Source organism: Callithrix jacchus, chromosome 2, assembly GCF_049354715.1.
Source record: "Callithrix jacchus isolate 240 chromosome 2, calJac240_pri, whole genome shotgun sequence".
NCBI lineage: Eukaryota > Metazoa > Chordata > Mammalia > Primates > Cebidae > Callithrix > Callithrix jacchus.
In genome coordinates this window covers 5,113,192-5,133,613 of record NC_133503.1, presented here as the reverse complement: position 1 = coordinate 5,133,613, position 20,422 = coordinate 5,113,192, and the positions used below count along the sequence as shown (strand labels likewise).

At 43.7% G+C, this 20,422-nt stretch overlaps 1 protein-coding gene across 2 annotated transcripts in view; it reads left to right on the top strand.

The window, feature by feature from the left end:
* Positions 1 to 20,422, top strand: part of GALNT17 (polypeptide N-acetylgalactosaminyltransferase 17) — a 568,205-nt gene that overhangs the window by 143,690 nt on the left and 404,093 nt on the right. The gene's annotated exons all lie outside the window — the stretch shown is intronic.

Genomic DNA, 20,422 nt, shown 5'->3' with positions numbered 1-20,422 from the left:
CTCAGGAGGCTGAGGCAGGAGAATTGCCTGAACCCAGGAGGCGGAGGTTGCGGTGAGCTGAGATCACGCCATTGCACTCCAGCCTGGGTAACAAGAGTGAAACTCCGTCTCAAAAAAAAAAAAAAAAAAGACTCTTTGGAAAGGTTTTTGTCCAGGCAGGATATCAGGAATGTTCTCATCTAGGGACCTGCCCTGGATTGCGACGCCTTCTTGCAGGTGGCTGGTGGTATGAGAATGCATGCAGAAACTCCTCTGGGAGGCCCTGAGCAGAGGCTGTAGGAACCTTGGGGAGGGAGCGTGGATGGCCGCGGAAGGCTCCCCTGCTTTCTCAGTCCCTGGCGAGTCCAGGCCCAGCATAGCACAACAGTAAAGAGAGCGGGGCTGCAGAAAGAGGCTGTCTGTGGAAAGAGGCAGTGAGCCAAGGTCCTGGGTGGCTCGTCTATTGAAAGCTCTCTTGACAATTTCGACAAAAACGTCCGTGTTGGCTGGTCCTATCCTGATGTGGATCCTTAGCTGCTGTGTCTGAAAACCCTCCCTGAGGTTCCATTTGCATATACTATTCCATTCGCTATGATCCCCTGCTGTGGGTTACTGTTCCACAGACTTAGAGAGCCGTGCTTGTTTATAAAAGGCGGTCACTGGAGGCAGGATGGTGAGAGCACAGCATGGTGGACGCACACCTTATCTTGGCTCTCTGCCTGGCTCTGTGACCCTGGCGACATCACTCACATCCTCTGAGCCTTGGTTTCCACATTTAGAAGTAAGTTGGAATAGCGTATCTGGGAGTAGTAGTACCTTCTTCATAGGACTTAGGTCAGGGTGAAATGAGATAATGCATGGAAATACTTTGGTATGGTACCTGGTACACAGCTTAAGTGCCCAATAGATGGTTAACACCAGAAATATGCCCATGATTATTAATATATTAACCTTAATAAATTAATGTATCTGTCCAGAATGAACTCCCAAATAGCCAGTTTCCTCAACACCTTTTGCTAAATAACAGAGTCGTTAATTTGTAACACCTTCTATATCATATCGTGTATTAAATTCTCATATATCCTTTGGTTTGCTAGTGGACTCCATTTTGTTCTGTGGGTCTGTTTTTGATCATTTTATTGGAAACACTTAACTTTAATTATTATGTCTTTATTAAACTTTTTAATATCTTGAGGCAATCCTGCTCGTGATTTTAACAAGAAAATTTTAATTCTTCTTACATTCCTGTTCTTCCAGAATTCTTAGGCATGATTTTGTTGGATCAACCCCACATTTTACTGGGATTGTGATTAGAATCCAATTCCTTTATAGCTAAACTTTGGTCTGTGAAAACTGGCTAGCTAACAATATTCAGTGATTTAATCTAGAAAGAGACTATGTTGATATATTGGTTTCAGTATTTTGCATCTTTCTAAATATTTGTTGCAAGGGTTATTCCCAGACAGTTGTTTACGTGTTAATGTTTTCACTGGCATTTTATCCCGTTATTTATTCTAATTGGTTTTTGCTTTAGGAGAGGTGCTGATTTTTAATTTTAATGTTATAGTACCTTATGTTCAATCAGATCACTGGATCTATATACTAATTTTCAGAGTTATGTTGATTATCTCACGATTTCAAAGCATGTAATCATATAATTGAATATGCATCTAATAATTTTATCTGTTATAAATTTGATTTTCTCCAAATTTGTCTTTTTGATTATCTTAACTTTCTCACATTTATTTACCAACCTAGAATTCTTTTCTGTTTTCTGGTTCATGAATTTCTACTTCACTCCTATCTTCCCCTTCCCAGTTCTTTCTTTGTTTCTCAAACTTTTCCAATAGATTGCTTGGTTCATTTATTTTTCATGGTTTAATAAAAATAATTAGGGCTATTAATTTCATTCTGGGAACACATAACTCTGTTATGGATTATTTACATTTTAGATATTTTCAAGCTAGTTTATGACTGTAGATTTGATTTTCTTTTTGAACTAATAATTTTCCTAATTCCCCTTCTGCAGTGGGGTTCTGGGAGAGAGTGGTCAATAGCTGAATAGACAAGTCTGGAAAGCATCTTTAGAAAGGGCATACGTTTCTAAATATTTACTGCCAGGGTTATTCCTAGGCAGTTGTTTCTTTGTTAATCTTTTCACTGGCCTTTTATTCCATGATTTATTCTAATTGGTTTTTGCTTCAGGGGAGGTGTTGAGTTTTAATTTTAATGTCATATGTACCTTATAACATAGGCTGAGAAACAGAAACTGGCTTAGAGGAATGGGGGCACCACAAATAGCCAAGTGATGGAGAAACAGGAATACATCGGTTTCGCTGGGCAGACCTCAGGCACGCCTGCATTGGATGTTTTAAGTGCTTGGCTGCGAAAGTCTATTAAGTATGTCAAGTCTGTGTAGGCAATAGTTGATTAAAGGATTATTTTCAGATCTCACGGTTTGGATTAGTTTTGTTAGAGATCTTATGATAGTCTTCTTTGTGCTGCAGTCTGAATGTGAACTGAGCATTTTTAACGGTTTTATTGAGCTACATGGACATCTAAAAATTGTATATATTCAAGATGTGTTGATATATGCGTACATTGTGAAATGATCACAATGAAGCGAAATAACATATTCATTACCTCCACATACATACCATTTGGTGGGGAGAGAGAGGGAGTGCGTGCGTGCGTGTGTGTGTGTGGAGCAGATTTAAGATCTATCCTCTTACTAAATTATAAGTGTACAATACAGTATGATTAACTTTGTGATCATGCTGTACATTAGATCTCCAGAAATTATGCATCCTGTATAACCGAAACTTTGAACCATTTGACCCAAAGCACCCCATTCTTCCCTGCCCCCATCCTCTGGAAATTACCATCCTAACCTCTGCTTTTATGAATTTGATGTTTTTCAATATGTGACATCATGTGGTACTTTTATTTCTGTCCCAATCACTTTGTTTAGCATGATGTTCTCCACCTCCATCCATGTTGTTGCAAATGGCAGGATATCCTCCTTGTTAAAGGCTGAATGCTATTCCACTGTGTGTGTGTGTGTCTGTGTGTGTGTGTATACACACCGTTTTTCCTTTATCAATATATCTGCAAAAAGACATTGAGATTATTTCTGTATCTTGACCTTTGTGATTAATGCCGCAGTCAACATCGAAGTGTAGATATTTCTCAACATACTGATTTCAGTTCCTTTGCTTATATATCTAAAAATGGGATTGCTGGATCATGTGATAGTTTTATTTTTAATTTTGGGGGGAACCACTATACTTTTTTTCCATAATGATTATGCTAATCTACACCCTGCAGTAGACAGCGGTTCCTTTTTCTCCATCCTTACCAATGCTTACCTTGTCTTTTTTATAATAGCCATTCTAACAGGTGTGAGATAATATCTCGTAGTGGTTTTAATTTCCATTTCCCCAAGAATTAGTGATGTTGAGCACTTTTTTCCATATATTTGTTGGCCATTTACATGTCATCTTTTGAAAAATGTCTATTCAGACCTTTTGCCCATTTTATTTAATCAATTTATTTTTTGAGGCAGAGTTTTACTCTTGTTGCCCAAGCTGGAGTGCAATGGCATGATCTCGGCTCAGTGCAACCTCCACCTCCCAGATTCAAGCAATTCTTCTGCCTCAGCCTCCTGAGTAGCTGGGATTATAGGCACATACCACCACACTCAGCTAATTTTTTTGTATTTTTAGTAGAGACGGGGTTTCACCATGTTAGTCAGGCTGGTCTCTAACTCCTGACCTCAGGTGATTTGCCCACCTCAGCCTCCCAAAGTACAGGGATTACAGGCGTGAGCCACTGCACCCAGCCTGCCCATTTTAAAATCAGATTATTTCTTTCTGCTATTGAGTTCCTTGCATATTCTGGATATTAGTCCTTTATTAGATGAACATTTCTTGAAAGGCAGGTGTAGTGGTGACAAACACAGCTTTTGTCTGAGGAAGACTCGATCTCCCCATCATTTTAAAAGGGTGGCTTTGCAGGGTATAGTGTTCTAGGTTAGCAATCCTTTTTTCTTACAGCGCTTAGAATACATCATCCCACTGTCCCCACGCTTGTAAGGTTTCTGTTGAGAAATCTCCTGTTAGTTTAATGACATTTTCTTTCAGTGTGGTGAGGCACTTTGCTCTTTCTGCTTTGAAAATTCTTTGTCTTTGCCTTTTTATAATTTAATTGTGTTTCTCGGTGTAGTCCACTTTATGTTCAGTATATTTGATGTTTTATGTGATTCTTGAGACTGTATGTTTATCTCTCTTCCCAGTTTGGGAACTTTCGCTAATTATTTCTTTAAATAAGTTTGCTGCCCTTTTTGCCCTCTCTTTTCTTTCCAGAATGCCTACAATATGCATATTGTTTTGCTTGATGATGTCTCATAAATTCTTTTTTTTTTTTTTGAGACAGAGTCTTACTCTGTCACCCAGGTTGGAGTGCAGTGGCGTGGTCTTGGCTCACTGTAACCTCTGCCTCCTGGGTTCAAGCAATTCTCATGCCTCAGCCTCCTGAGTAGCTGGGACTACAGGGGTACACCAGTGCACCCAGCTAATTTTTGTATTTTTAGTAGAGATGGGGTTTCATCATATTGGCCAGGCTGGTCTTGAACTCCTGACCTTAGGTGATCCCCCTGCCTTGGTCTCCCAAAGTGCTGGGAATACAGGCATGAGACAACATGCCCGGCCATGTCTCATAAATTCTGTAGCTTTTATATAGACATCTGTAGTTCTATTTTATATATTCAAATGCATTTTGTTATGATTTATAGGTTTTATGCTTGACCAATTTAAAGATATCAAGAGGCATAGGCATTGGAAAAGAGTTGTTTTGTTCATTTGGCTCCTTTTCCAAGAATTTTGCATGATATATTTTGAGGTAATGTCATTTAATCCCCTCTCCCCCAATGCTGTGATAGTCTACATTCAACATGAAGCTTATCTTTTATCAAAATATAATGTCTATATTTTCCTGTGTAACACCTTTTCTCTTTAGCGATGCTTTGATTCAAATGAGTATTTCCACCTCTATGCCCTTAACTCAGTGTTCTTGACCTCCCATCCCCTGTGAGTCCCTTATGATGGGCCAGGGGCACACTTCTATATGGAAATTCTTCCAGGTTCTAGGAGTGTCCTAGACTTGCTTCCTACATTAGCTAATTTGCTTCTAGGTTCTTCCTTTGGACATATCTAGAACATTTTCCCTGTACTTCACTAGGCAGCTGTAGGTGTCTGTTGCATTGCTTGCCCACCTTGCGGACCCTCATCTTGCCTCTTACCTTACAGTTATCTAGGAGGGTGAGGCAGAGTTTGAAGCCTGCCTTTCTCCCTTCTCTTCCCTTTCCCTCCTTACTTCCTTTCTCTCTCTTTTTTTTCTCTCCCTTTTTCTCCTTCTTTCTTTCTTTCTTTTTCTTTCTTTCTTTCTCTTTTCTTTTTTTCTCTTTCTCTCTCTTTTTCTCTATCTCCCTTTCTTTCTTTTCTTTCCTTCGTTCTTTCTCACTGTAACCTCCGCCTCCCAAGCTCAAGCAATTCTCCTGCCTCAGCCTCCCAAGTAGCTGGGATTACAAGCATGCACCACCATGCCCAGCTAATGTTTGTATTTTAGTCTTGCCACGTTTGTCAGGCTGGTCTCCAACTCCTGACATCAGGTGATCCACCCACCTTGGCTTCCCAAAGTGCTGGGATTACAGGCATGAGCCATTACGCCGGCCTGTGTATTTTCTTTATGTAAATTATATATCAATAGACTAATGGCTGTACTTTTTGCAAAAACAAACACACAATCAGGAGAACAGAAAATGAGGATACATAGTATTATAAATGTATATATAAATGGAAATAAAATACGAGTGTGATTTGTACAAAGCAGAACTGAAGTTGGTCCTAGCTCAGGGGCGTGGGCACAAGTCCTATACCTCCTACACCCGGTCTGTGGCATCTGCTCCTTTTCCGTTCTGGTTCAGAGAGAATCCAGACCTGAGCTGACCTTGCTGGGCAGCTGCAGCCAGATTGTTCTGTGTTCTTTCCAGGTGGCTGCGTTTTTCTCTTTCTAAGGGTAAAGGTGTGTTCAGGCCACTGTTTGTAGTTTTTCATTAGTGCCATCAGATTTGTGCACAATTTTCATTCCAGTGATGTGTGCATGTGTGTGTGTGTGAGAGAGAGAGAGAGAGTGTGTGTGTGTGTGTGCACAAGCTAGTGCCTTTTTTGGGATATTGATCCAAATTCATTTTGGATGTGAGGAGACCTATTTCAGAGGTTGGTAGGCCAATTCAAACCTAAGATATAAAATATGATTTTAAAAAATCATAGCTTTGCGGGACACTGGGCCAGGAATAGTGCTGATGGTGTGGTTGTGGAGTGTCACATCTCCATGGATGGGCACACGAGGGCTTTTGCACCAGTGACTGATGGATGTTGAGTCACCACCCTTGCAACTGACTATTGGAGTTCCAAATGTGAGAGGTCGAAACCTTTTATTCACACACTCGCAGAGACAGGGAGACTATAAGGCCTTAGGCCCGCCCCTCATTCTACAGTTGAGATCTGAGCCTGCAGGGTGGCAGCTGGCAAAGGACATGTGGCAAGCTGGTGGTCCACCTTGACCCCGGTGCAATTAGTTTTAAGGCCAGTGCTCTTGCCATATTAATAACTTATCTCCTGATGATGTTTGAATCCACCAGGACTCAATAATTCTGTCATAAGACCTTGCAGAATAGAGAGGATGGGAACCGCCATTTCTGAAGTTACTTGCCGTATGCCAAATACTCAACGTATGCCAGCTCATGAATTCCTCACGACGGACCTAGGAGATGGCAATTCTTTGTTCCATTGTACAGATAAGGAAACCGAGGCTTATGCAGAATTGGGGTTTGTTACACTATGATTTTTCCCAGTCTCCACGCGTTCCACAGATGCATGGTCTCAGTTTTTATTATGGAGGTATTGGACAGGTGTCTGCTGTGTGCACACCCAGAGAACACAGTGCTGGAATCAATGGGATTTAGTGCAGAGATGATCTTGGGGGCGAGGTTAATGCCAAGGATCAGACTGAACTGTCTGTCCTTCCTGTGTCTCTGCTTGTAGCTTTCTGGAGGGAATGTTTCTTTTATTATTATCATTATTCTTTTATTTTTTATTGAGATGGAGTCTCACTCTGTCACCCAGGCTGGAGTGCAGTGGTGCGATCTTGGCTCACTGCAACCTCTGCCTCCCAGGTTCAAGTGACTCTCCTGCCTCAGCCTCTCAAGTAGTGGAATTACAGGTACCCACCACCATGCCCAGCTAATGTTTGTATTTTTAGTAGAGACGGGGTTTCGCCATGTTGATAATCATGTTGGCCAGGTTGGTCTTGAACTCCTGACCTCAGGTGATCTACCCACCTTGGCCTCCCAAAGTGCTTGGATTAGAGGTGTGAGTCACATCACCTGGCCCTGGAGGGAATGTTTCAACCTCATAATCCCAGCATCTCAAAGCCTGCTTCTCCTTTGTGCCTGACACCGGAGAGCGGGGGAATAATGACTGCCACATTCTATAAACCTTTTGTGGGAGATGACTTAAATTGCTTTGATAACACCCTTGGGAGTTGGAGTTCCTTTTAATAATTTAGGGTGAAGGAATGTGTGCTCCCATTAAAGAGAGGAGATGTGGCTGGGTGCGGTGGCTCACACCTGTAATCCCAGCACCTTGGGAAGCCAAGGTGGGCAGATCACAAGGTCAAGAGTTTGAAGACCAGCCTGGCTAACATAGTGAAACCCTGTGTCTACTAAAAATATAAACAATTAGCTGGGCATGGTGATGGACGCCTGTAATCCCAGCTCCTCAGGAGGCTGAGGCAGGAGAATCACTTGAACCTGGGAGGCGGAGGTTGCAGTGAGCTGAGATCGCACCACTGCACTCCAGCCTGGGCGACAGAGCAAGACTCGGTCTAAAAACAAAAAAAAGGAGATGTATGTGGACTCTGGGCTTGAAGCTTTTCTTTCTACAAGGAGGCTTATTGGGTTTCAAAACCAAGACGACACCACCTGTTGGTGTGCTGGCAGGCACAGGGAGAGGACTGTCTGCCTTCCCCTCTGTGTCCCTCTCCACCACAGCTGAAATGGCTTATCTTTTCAGCATCACTGACTGCGGATGGTCATGAGCTCGGACAGGATAACAAATGGAGGTGGGTTATTTTCTGATCCTAATAAGTGAGAAACAGCTGTTCTTCCTAGCTTGGAAAGCAAGTCATTTGTTTTCTACACACACACAACCACACACACACACACACACACACACACACACACACACGGTTATCACCATGCTGCTAGGAAAACTTAAAAATTGCACATCGTATTTCTAAAAGGGGAAGCAGAGAAAAGGGATTTCCAGAATTTTTTTTTTTTTTTTTGAGATGGAGTCTGACTTTGTTGCCCAGGCTGGAGTGCAGTGGAGCGATCTCAGCTCACTGTAACCTCCGTCTCCTGGGTTCAGATGACTCTCCTGCCTCAGCCTCCTGAGTAGCTGGGGCTACAGGTGCACACCACCATACCCGGCTAATTTTTGTATATTTAGTAGAGACAGGGCTTTACCGTATTGGCCAGGCTGGTCTTGTAACTCCAGACCTTGTGATCCACCTGCCTCGGTCTCCCAAAGTGCTGAGATTACAGGCCTGAGCCACCGCACCCAGCTGGGATTTCCAGAATTCTAAACACTCCCCATCACTGCGTCCCCTCTCAGCTAGGACTTAATGTTTGCACAGCCAAGGCCTGCAGGGCACATCTCGGAGGTGGACCTGGGGCTGGCCTTGAGCTTCCAGACCCTCCCTCCACTGTCTGGCCAGCACTGGGGAAATGTCAGCTACTGTGAGGGCCGCAACTGTTTATTCCACGTTTACAGAAGCTATTTGTATAATGAACAGTGTTTAATGTACTTATGTTTAAAGTAATTATTGAGGCCAGACATGGTGGTTCACATCTATAATCCTAATACTTTGGGAGGCAGAGGTGAGAGAGTCCCTCGAGCCCTGGAGTTCAAGACTAGTCTGGGCAACATAGTGAGACCTCATCTCTACAAAAATTAAGAAAATCAGCCACAGGTGATGGTGCCCGCCTGTAGTCCCAGGTACTCTGGAGGCTGAGGTGGGAGCATCCCTTTAGCCAAGGAGTTTGGGGCTGCAGTGAGCTAAGATTGCTCTACTGTACTCCAGCCTGGGTGAGAGTAAGACCCCACCTATAAAAAAATTTTTTAGGTAATTATTGACAGGGAGTGATTTACTATTGCCATTGTGTTGCTTTCTGTTAGTGTCATAGTTCTTTTCTCTGTCTTTCAGCTGATGTATAATTTCAGTTAAGTAAGATGAATAAGTTCTAGATATCTGCTGTATAGCATTGTACTTACAGTTGAGGCACAAGCTGATTTGGTGTTTTAATTTGGCTCAAATATACAAGTGTCCACAGTATTGGACACTTAAAAATTTGTTAAGAGGGTAGTCGGGTGTCGTGGCTCACGCCTGTAATCCCAGCACTTTGGGAGGCCAGCTGGCTGATCACCTGAGGTTGAGAGTTCGAGACCAGCCTGGCCAACATGGAGAAACCCTGTCTGTACTAAAAATACAAAAATTAGCCAGGTGTGATGACACATGCCTGTAATCCCAGCTACTTGGGAGGCTGAGGCAGGAGAATTGCTTAAACCCAGGAGGCAGAGGTTGCAGTAAGCTGAGATCACCCCACTGCACTCCAGCCTGGGCAACAAGAGTGAAACTCCATCTCAAAAAAAAAAGAGGGTAGATCTTGTGTGAAAGGTTCTTACCACAAAAACACTAAACAAAAGTGGAATAAAAATCAGTAATGTAAATGATAGGTAAATTATGGAGTATACGTAGGCAAAAAAGACTTTCACTATCTTTTGAATTAACCCCTTATTGGTGGTTTCTAGTTTTTATGCAGGGGAGAAAGGTGGAAGACTCTGCTATTGATAGTGACTCTGAAAGACTTTGAGAAAATAGTGTAAGTTAGGTACAAAGTGTCATCACAAACCATGTGTCTTATAATACATGTGGTAAGAATGGAATACTATGCAGCCATAAAAAGGAATGAGATCATGTCCTTTGCAGGGACATGGATGAAGCTGGAAGCCATTATCCTCAGCATACCAATGCAGGAACAGAAAACCGAACACCATACGTTCTCACTTGTAAGTGGGGGCTGAACAATGAGAATACACGGACATAGGGAGGGGAACATCACACACCGAGGCCTGTTGGGAGAGGGTGGGGTGGGGAGAGCATCAGGAAAAATAGCTAATGCGTGCTGGGGTGAATACTTAGGTGATGGGTTGATAGGTGCAGCAAACCACCATGGCACACGTTTTCTTATGTTACAAACCTGCACATCTGCACATGTACCCCAGAACTTAAAATTAAAAATTTTAAAAATTAGATTGTGACACTGTTCACAATAGCAAAGACTTGGAACCAACCCAAATGCCATCAGTAATAGACAGGATAAAGAAAACATGGCACGTATATACCATGGAATATTGTGCAGCCATAAAAAAGGATGAGTTTACATCCTTTGCAGGGACATGGATGAAGCTGGAAACCATCATTCTAAGCACACGTACGCAAGAACAGAAAACTGAACACTGCATATTCTCACTTAGAAGTGGGAGTTGAACAATGACAATACGTGGACACAGGGAGGGGAACATCACACACTGGGGCCTGTTGAGGGGTGGGGGGCTAGAGGAGGGATCGCATTAGGAGAAATACCTAATGTAGATGACGGGGTGATGGGTGTAGCAAACCACCATGGCACCTGTATGCCTGTGTAGCAAACCTGCACATTCTGCACATGTACCCCAGCACTTAAAACATAATAAGTAAATTAAAAAAAAGTTAGGTAACCGAGTCTCACTATGCTGTCCAGGCTGAAGTGCACTGACATGGGGCTACAAGTGTTTCAATTTCAAAATGAGAGCTCTCTACACAGTTGCCTTCCAATACCATGCACTAATTTCAGGTCTTGAAAGGTATCAGTATACATGTGCAAGGCCAGGTGCGCACTCTCTCCTCGTTGTCCCGGGGGCCTGGGGTCTCTTTGTCTGTTGCCTCTGAGCTCAGGCACTATCACCTCATAGAATATCACTGCAATGGAGAGAGAAAGCCAGGCTGAATTGGTGAAAGCTGGGAAGACTACTTTACCTGGACTTGTTTATTATTTTCAGAAGCATAGCGTAACTCTGCCCTTTAAAAAATGGACTAAACTGAGAGTCTGTTGAGCTTGCCTCGTTCAACATGGGTGGTCATTTGTTATTAGGAGCAGCAATTTTTGTGGTAATTAACATACTGTGATAGCTTCGGTGCGTGAGGCGCGTCTTACTTATGTCTTTTATTTGTCTCTTTGAGACAGGGTCTCACTATGTTGCCCAGGCTAGAGTGCAGTGGTGATATCATGGCTCCCTGCAGCCTGATGTCCTGGACTCAAGAGATTCTCCTGCCTCAGGTTACTGAGTAGCAGGGACTATAGGTGCACACCACCACCACCACCACCACACACAGCTAATTGATATTTTTTTGTAGAGATGGGATCTCACCATGTTGTCCAGGCTGGTATTTACATCTGATATATACCACTTAATTGCTTTCCTTTCATTTTCTTTGTAAATGACATCCAGGTGAAATTAACCAGCCCTTTTTGAATGAACGATCCCTAAGTCTGAATTGGTGGGGTCTGTGTGAATGGACGAGGGCCGTTTGAATAGACACGGGGACACTTGAGTGTGAAAAATTCGTGGTCAAATACAATGTTTTTCTGACTCGTGCTAGAAAGATGTCAGATTCTCTTTTTTGTTTAATACAGTGATTACTAATACACAGCACGTCGACCTGTTGCTTGGAAGTGATTTACGCATTTGCTGGTCTTGGAGGATTACTGCCTTTTTTTTTCTTCATGACTCAGAGTAGGTTGGGCTCCCCTCTAAAGAAGAAGCCATTAAATTTGATGAAGAGCCACGTTCCTTGCAAGACTTGACCCCAAACATTTGAGATTAGCCCTTTGAATTTCTCTTTCTGGAAGGCTGACAACAAAACTTGGTGCATTTTTCTCTGCAGGATCCAAATAATAGCTAAACTCCTCTGGGGCAGCTGTAAGGCAAGTCTTTTAAAGACAATGGTGTGAAAATGATCTGCTTTTCTTTCTCCTCGTCCTGAGGTGCACACTTGTGTATTTGAGCCAATTAAAATACTAAATGAATGTATATAGACCTTTTCACTCTAATTTCTGCTCAGTACCCTTGGGCACACCGTGTTGGCTCAGTACCCTTGAGCCCACCTAGTTTCTGCAATTAGGGGAGCCAGATATGTGACTTTTGCAGGCTTTCCTTCAGCAGAGAACCAGCAGTCTTCATTCATTCAATGACGCATTTGTTCTTTTACCCAACAAATACTTTCTGGACATTTGCAAAGTGCCAGCATAGTTTAATCTGCATATATTCGACTAAAGCTAAGTTGGCTGAAACGGCATGCGGGGATGGATTAAGTATTCATCAGTGTGTAGATAGGAACTGAAGACATGGAGCGGGTGACAAAGTGGGCACAGATATTGTCTCTTCCCCTTTGTCCCTTTGGGCAAATTACTGAGTGATCTTACATAGGTGCTCTGCAGATGTCTGGTTGCTTTGTCAAGGAATAAGCCACTGAAGATGGAGAGGTTTTGATGACAGCATTGCACGCGTGTTTTTGTTGGGAAATACTCCGAGGGCATCATTCTTGGGTTATATCAAGGTCTATCAACTGGGAACCACTCAGTTCTCAAGATGCAAGCGGCCCGTATTTGTTTATCTGTGTCATGAGGATCCCTACAGTTTGGATAGCTTAGTTTTGCACACTTCCCACTACAGTTTTTTTTGTTGGACAGTGGCCTGCTCAATGAGAACCCATTGCCAGTTTTACCTACAAGTCCAGATTTTTTTTTTTTTGAGATGGGGGTTTGCTTTTGTTGCCAAGGCTGGAGTACAATGGCACGAGCTCAGCTCACTGCAACCTCTGCCTCCCCAGTTTGAGCGATTCTCCTGCCCCAGCTTCCCAAATAGCTGGGATAACGGGTGCCCGCCACCATGCCTGTTTAATTTTTTGTATTTTTAGTAGAGATGGGGTTTCACCATGTTGGCCATGGCTGGTTTTGAACTCCTGACCCCACGTTATCCACCTGTTTCAGCTTCCCAAAGTGCAGGGATTACAGACCTGAGCCACACAAGTCCAATATTTTACCTAGAAACGTAGCATTTTTTCTGTGTAGGGAGATGAATAGAATAAGTGTGGGGAAGAGGTGGATGTAGCTGTAGATACAGTGATAGATATAGTATGGATATATAACATTGAATAGCTTAATCCTATTTTTCTTCTGTCAAATATAATCCTTTTTGGAGCAAAAACACCTTGAGCACGTTTTAATTTTGCAACTTTCTTGGGATGGTTTCTCCTGCCGGCACTCCTATTGGCGGGACTAGTAGTAAATGCTAATGGAAAACTTCTTCACTTAGCAGATTTTTATTTTACTTTCTTCCTGGGGCACTTCTCCTTAAATTGTAGATCAAATCGACCTGCAGGCTAAAGCAGCACGTTTTCTTGTTTTCAACTAACACTTGGCAAGAATACATTTTTCTACCCCCTGGAATGGCAGATTCAGTCCTGAAAACTCAGAGGAGTGAAATTGTTAGCAGTTGTTCTTAAAATCTGGTGCTCTCATTTCATGGTGAGGTCTCTGATCTTTGCGTTGAAAGAGACCTCCCTAAATCCCTTCCCCTGCCCCAGACGGTGTGTTTGGTGGGCATTATGACAATGAGGAGGGGAGGGCCTCTCCAGAATGCTGTCATCTCAGTCCTGCGTGGGGTCGGCAGTAAAAGACTTACCAGGTTGGCAACCTGACGTCCTGCAGAGCCAGAGAGGTTTCCACATTTCAACTAACCTTTTGGATTCCAAGAGAGATAATTGTTATTAACTCCACGGACTAGCCTTAGAAGACTCTCTCTCTGACATAATGCAATTCATTCTGCCACTTAAAAAAAAAAAAAAATCCAGGTACCATGGGAAGCCATGGAAGTTTTAAGCAAGGGAGTGCCTTAATTTACATCTTAAAAATTTCTAATCAGGCTGGGCACAGTGGCTCATGCCTTTAATCCCAACATTTTGGAAGGCTGAGGTGGGCAGATCACTTGAGGTCAGGGGTTTGAAACCAGCCTGGCCAACATGGCAAAACCCCTTCTCTACTAAAAATACAAAAATTACCCAGGTACCCCTGTGGTGGTGTGTGCCTGTAATCCCAGCTACTCAGGAGGCTGAGGCAGTAGAATTGCTTGAACCCAAGAGGCCAAGGTAGCAGTGACCCGAGATCACACCACTGCACTCCAGCCTGGGTTACAGAGTGAGATTTGTCTGAGAAAAAAAAAAAATCTAATGTTGTTAAAACATATATAACATGAAATTTATCATCTTAACAATTTTTTTAAAATTTAGATGGAGTCTTGCTCTGTCCCCCAGGCTGGAGTGCAGTGGCATGATCTCAGCTCACTGCAACCTCCACCTCCCAGGTTCAAGCAATTCTCCTGCCTCAGCCTCCTGAGTAGCTGGGATTACAGGTGCCTACCACCACATCCGGCTAGTTTTTGTATTTTTAGTAGAGACAGGGTTTCATCATGTTGGCCAGGCTGGTCTTGAACTCCTGACCTTGTGATCTGCCTGCCTCAGTCTCCCAAAGTGCTGGGATTACATTCGTGAGCCACCATGCCCAGTCCATCTTAACAATTTCTAAGTGCACACATCAGTAGCATTAAGTATATCCACATTTTTGTGCAACAGAACTCTTTCATCTTGTAAATTTGAAGCTCTGTACCCATTAAACAATAACTCCCCCACCCTCTGTCACTCCCCCTACCATTCTTCTTTCTCTGTTTCTAGAATTTGACGATTCTACGTATCTCATTTAAGTAAAATCATGCAGTATTTGTCCTTTTGACTGGTTTATGTCACTTAGAATATCGTCCTCCAAGTTCATTTGTGTTGTACCATGTGTTAGGATTTCCTTCCTTTTTAAGGCTGAATAACAATCCATTGTATGTTAACATATTAGGCTGATGCCAAAGTAATTGCTGTTTTTTTGCCATTACTTTCAATGGCAAAAAAGGCAATTATTTTTACACCAACTTAACGTATTCTCTTTTGTTTATTCCAACATCAGTGGGCACTTAGGTTGCTTCTGCCTATTGACTACATGAACACGAGTGTGCAAATATCTGTTCCTGTGCCTGCTTTCATTGGTTTTGTTTTGTTTTGACACAGTCTCACTCTGTCCCCGGGCTGCAGTGCAGTGGCTTGATCTCAGCTTACTGCAGCCTCCACCTCCCAAGTTCAAGTGATTCTCCTGCTTCATCCTCCCAAGTAGCTGAGATAACAGGTGCCTGCTACCATGCTCAGCTAATTTTTGTATTTTTAGTAGAGATGGTGTTTCCCTATGTTGGCCAGGCTTGTCTAGAACTCCTGACTTCAGGTGGTCCACCCGCTTACCGTGTCCGGCCCCTGATTTCATGTGTTTGGGGTTTATACCCAGAAGTGAAATTGCTGCATCGTATGGGGTTTCTGCTTCTGACTGTTTGCTGAACCACCATACCGTTTTCTGTAGGGGCTGCACCATCTTGCATTCCCATCAGCCGCGCACAAGGGCACCACTCTCTTCGCATCCTCGCCAACACTTGTCATTTTGTTTTCTCGGCAGTAGCCACCCTAATGGGTGTGAGGTGGTACCTCATTGTGGTCTATGCCACATTTTTGAGTGCTTGCTGGGTATGTGTGATTGCACTAGGTGCTTGCTTATTGAGACAATAAGACCCAGTTTCTGCCATGAGAGAGGAAACTCACAGTCCATTGGAGGAGACGGGCATCTAAACAGAAAATTATAATACAGCTTATCAAGTACTGTGTTAGAGACAGGTCTTAAGAGCAGAAAGTGCGTGCAATCAAGGAAAACTTCCTGGTCTTCATAGTCCCACCTCCAGGAAGTTGTCCTTGATTGCACCCACTCTGTGCTCTCTTAAGACCCGTCTCTGAGTAGCACTTGAGTTCCTACTCAACTTCTTGTTTTCCAGCTCCTTCTACCAAGTTAAGCATACTCATTAGAAGGAACCAGAAAGTGAGAAGTTAAATCTGAAGTTCAAGTGGTTGGTGGGTATTGGTTAGAGCGATATTTTTAGAACAGAACAATGTGCCTGACCAACATGGAGAAACCCTGTCTATTAAAAATACAAAATTAGCTGGGCATGGTGGCACATGCCTGTAATCCCAGCTACTCAGGAGGCTGAGGCAGGAGAATCGCTTGAACCCTGGGAGGTGGAGGTTTCAGTGAGCCAAGATCATACCACTGCACTCCAGCCTGGGCAACAAGAGTGAAACTCCATCCAAAGAAAAAAGAAAAAAAAGAACAATGCTTATGATTGAAGCATTTTTTTTTCTTTTCATCTGTGCATTTCTCTGGCTCTGGGAGATTGTAAAGGTTGCCTAATTGGGTTGCTTAGGTCACAGTTTCTGGTTATCAGAAAGAGGCCACACTGAGATCTCTGGGAGAAAAGGGGCACAGCAGGTGGGTAGGTGGGATGTGCCTCATTGAGCCTGATTCAGGGGTCATGTGTGTTCTCCATTTCATCCAACTCAGGGAAGGCTGAAGGCTCTAGGTCAGAGGGGAGTTTGTTCCATGGGGACAGTTGTCTGTAAGGCCCAGTGACAAAGTGGCAAACAGAAGCAAGGAAACCAAGTATATAAAGACCTGCTATTTAGGAATGGCACTATTCTCGTCGTGGTGACTCACATGTATCAAGCCTTGAAGGATATTTGGAGAGGAAGAAAGAAGCATTAGATTGCAGCTTGGAGGGAGCAGATCCTGGCTGCCAGTGCTGGGACCAGGGGAGCGTGTGATCTCACCCGTGTTGCCAAGGGTCATCCCACACCCAGACTGTTCCGTTTCCATTCTTATTCCTCGGCATTGCCTTTTATAGAACTGCTTTCAAAAGAGCCGTTGGGGCTGATGTCACAGGATCACTATGTGTTTCTCAGGAATGGGGAGGGAATGAATAGAATTTTTCTGAACATTCTGTACCAAATTCACTGCTCTCCCTCTGTTTGATTTAGGACTTATATCTTCAGCATCCTCTCCTCATTAGGCTCCTCTGGAACTTGTCTGTCCCTCTGATTGATTGAGAGCCCCCCTGTATCCTCAGAACCTTGGAGCTTCAGGCACTTTACAGGAGACAAATAAATATGGGTGCAATGAGAAAAGGAATGTGACGGGTGTTGGAGAAGACAAGCCAGCAAGTGCTCTGGGCTCTGCTTTGGAAGTGCCTTTCATTTCTCTTTACTTTTTTTTTTTTTAGATGGAGTCTCACTCTGTCGCTCAGGCTGGAGTGCCATGGTGTGATCTCGGCTCACTGCAATCTCTGCCTCCTGGGTTGTTGTGCCTCGGCCTCCTGAGTAGCTGGGATTACAGGCGTGCACCACCATGTCTGGCTAATTTTTGTATTTTTAGTAGAGATGGTGTTTCACCATGTTGGCCAGGCTGGTCTCGAACTCCTGACCTCAGGGGATCTGCCCACCTTGGCCTCCCAAAGTGTTGGGATTGCAGGTGTGAGCCACTGTGCCTAGCTCACTTCTCCTTACTCTCTATCCACCACTTCTCCTAGCTCAAGTCCTTTTGCATCTGACTTGGACAGCGGATGTCACCCTCTCCCTGGTCTTTTTTCCCTTCAGTGTCATTTTTCCGACTCTTGTCAGAATCATCTTTATGCTCTGCCATTGCATCCAGACTTGATGATTTCTTTTCCCTTTCCTACTCAAAGCCTTTCATGGGTTCACTGTGACTCAGCAAATAGATCCATGACCCTTGGCACTCTAATTCCTGTCTGTCTTTCCAGGTTTGCCATCCTGCCCTCCCTCCCATTTCATTCCCTGCTAAATTTGCTTCTTCCTTAAGTGAGTTGAGGCACATGGTTTCCCTTCTGCTGGGAAGGTGTTTCTACCCCTCTGAAATCACATCCATTTCTTCCTTGAGGAAGCCATGGATACTCCCTACCAAGACAATGGAGAGAAAACTATGCCTTTATCTGGCTTCGCATAATTTTTCTCTAGAACTTCATCGTGTCATTTACCCCAAAAGTGTCCCCCAAGGTATCCTTTTATTTATATTTACTTACCAATTTCAAAAATTATTTGAGATCATATACAAATTACATACTAGAGGAATATTCCTATGAATATAGAATGTGATATTATAATGATGATAAGAGTTATGTTAAGGAATTCCCATGATAAATGGTCGAGGGAGAGTGGGGATGAAGCTGGGGTCACGTAAATACAAATTCCACATGCTGTGATGTTTAGCACATTTGCTGGAAATGTTTTGAATACTTTTTTCTAAACTTGGACTTGTGCTTTCTACCAGCCAACACTAAGAGAGAAATATTTCGGTATGGTTTGGCTGTGTCCCTACCCAAATCCCTTGAATTCCCACATGTTGTGGGAGTGACCTGGTGGGAGGTAATTGAATCATGTGGGTGGGTCTTTCCGGTGCTGTTCTCGTGATACTGAGTAAGTCTCATGAGATCTGATGGTTCTGTATGGGGGAGATTCCTTCTTGCACAAGCTCTCTCTTTGCCTCCTGCCGTCCATGTAAGGCCTGACTTGCTCCTCCTTGCCTTCCGCCATGATTGCGAGACCTCGCCAGTCATGTGGAACTGTGAGTCCATTATACCTCTTTCTTTTGTAAATTGCCCAGTCTCAGATGTGTCTTTATCAGGAGCATGAAAACAGAAGAGTACATTTATCATCCACATGGTTCACGATGTCTCTGGAATAAAGCGAATCAGAAGCAGAACGACTCTTCCAGGGGCTGAGACCCTAAAGAAATTTCCCTTACCTTGTCATAAAGTATTCCCTAAATCCTATCACTATGTGTTCAATGGCATTGTCTTTGTAAATAAAACTTCACATTCCATGTGCCTATTTGCATCTGTTTGCAAATAGAAGAACACCTAGCAGTGTCTGAGATCGTGAAGACATTTAGTATTAGGTTGGTGCAAAAGCAATTGTTTTTTGCATTGAAAGTAATGGCAAAAACTGTAATTACTTTTGCACCAAGCTAGTATTTACCTAAGGATTCTAATGGCCTGGGGTCCTAGACTCCTTCAAGAAGTTCAACTGTGCTACATGTATGTTTCTCTTTCCAATTCATTGTGCCCTTTCCTTCATAGCTAATCCAAACATTGTGTCCTAAGCTCAGCATCCCAAGCAGGGTAGATAGAAAAGGGCAGTCCTTTTTTTTTTTGATATGGGGTCTTGCTCTGTCACCCAGGCTGGAGTGCAGTGGTGTGATCTCAGCTCACTGCAACCTCCACCTCCCTGGTTCAAGCAATACCCCTGCCTCAGCCTCCTGAGTAGCTGGGATTACAAGGGCATGCCACCATACCTGGCTAATTTTTTGCATTTTTAGTAGAGACGGGGTTTCACCATGTTGGCCAGGCTGGTCTCGAACTCTTGATCTCGTGATTTGCCCACCTTTGTTGGCCTCCCAAAGTGCTGGGCTTACAGGCATAAGCCACCATGCCCGGTCAGGGCAGTCTTTTTTTATCAGTGAAGATCAATCTTTCCAGAGTCTTTTCAGAAGACTTCCCTTTCTATTGGTCCTGTCAGCGTCACCCAGGTACACCTAGCAGCAAGAGGGCAGGAGAAGAGGCTCTGGGCAGCCACCATTCATTCTGGGCTGGATGTAAGGCCACATGATGTTCTGCTGGTATAGAAGAGAGTGGGAGAAGAGGAGGATGGGCTCTCAGGAAGACAGCTGGGAGTGACTGCCATGGTAGTCCTCTATCACAACACCAGTCTAGTAAATCCTTCTTTGCAGGGGGTAACACCAGTGAGAGGCTCGCTGCTGATGAGATTTATTCCCAAAATAGCTTTCAAATCTGAAGAGGAATGGCTGCTCTGTATTTCATTTCGGCATGTCTCCATGGATATTATTTTTCTTTCCACTGACTTTATTTATAACCTGAGCTGCAGGAAGCTGGAAGGAGAAGCTCCTTGACAATATCTGGAGTCTGGGCTTGCTGTTTGACTGGTTTAACTGTACATTTCCTCCCTTGGCGGGGTTGGGGGTGAGGAACCACTTTCTCTCCTAAAGAAAGGCCTGATGGAGGTGCGTGGTTCCCAAGGTGTGCGGTGTAGGTCAGGGAGGAAGAGCATGCTCGAGGCTTCGCAAGCCGACTCATTTGGCTCAGGCCTTCTGGTTAAGCCATCCCAGAATGAGGCTCAGGGCTGATTCAATCGAATGGGGAAGCATGTTGTATTTGGAGAGAGCCTCAGGGTAAGAAGTGAGCTCAGGGTGCTGTTATTGCAAGACCCTCATCTCTAT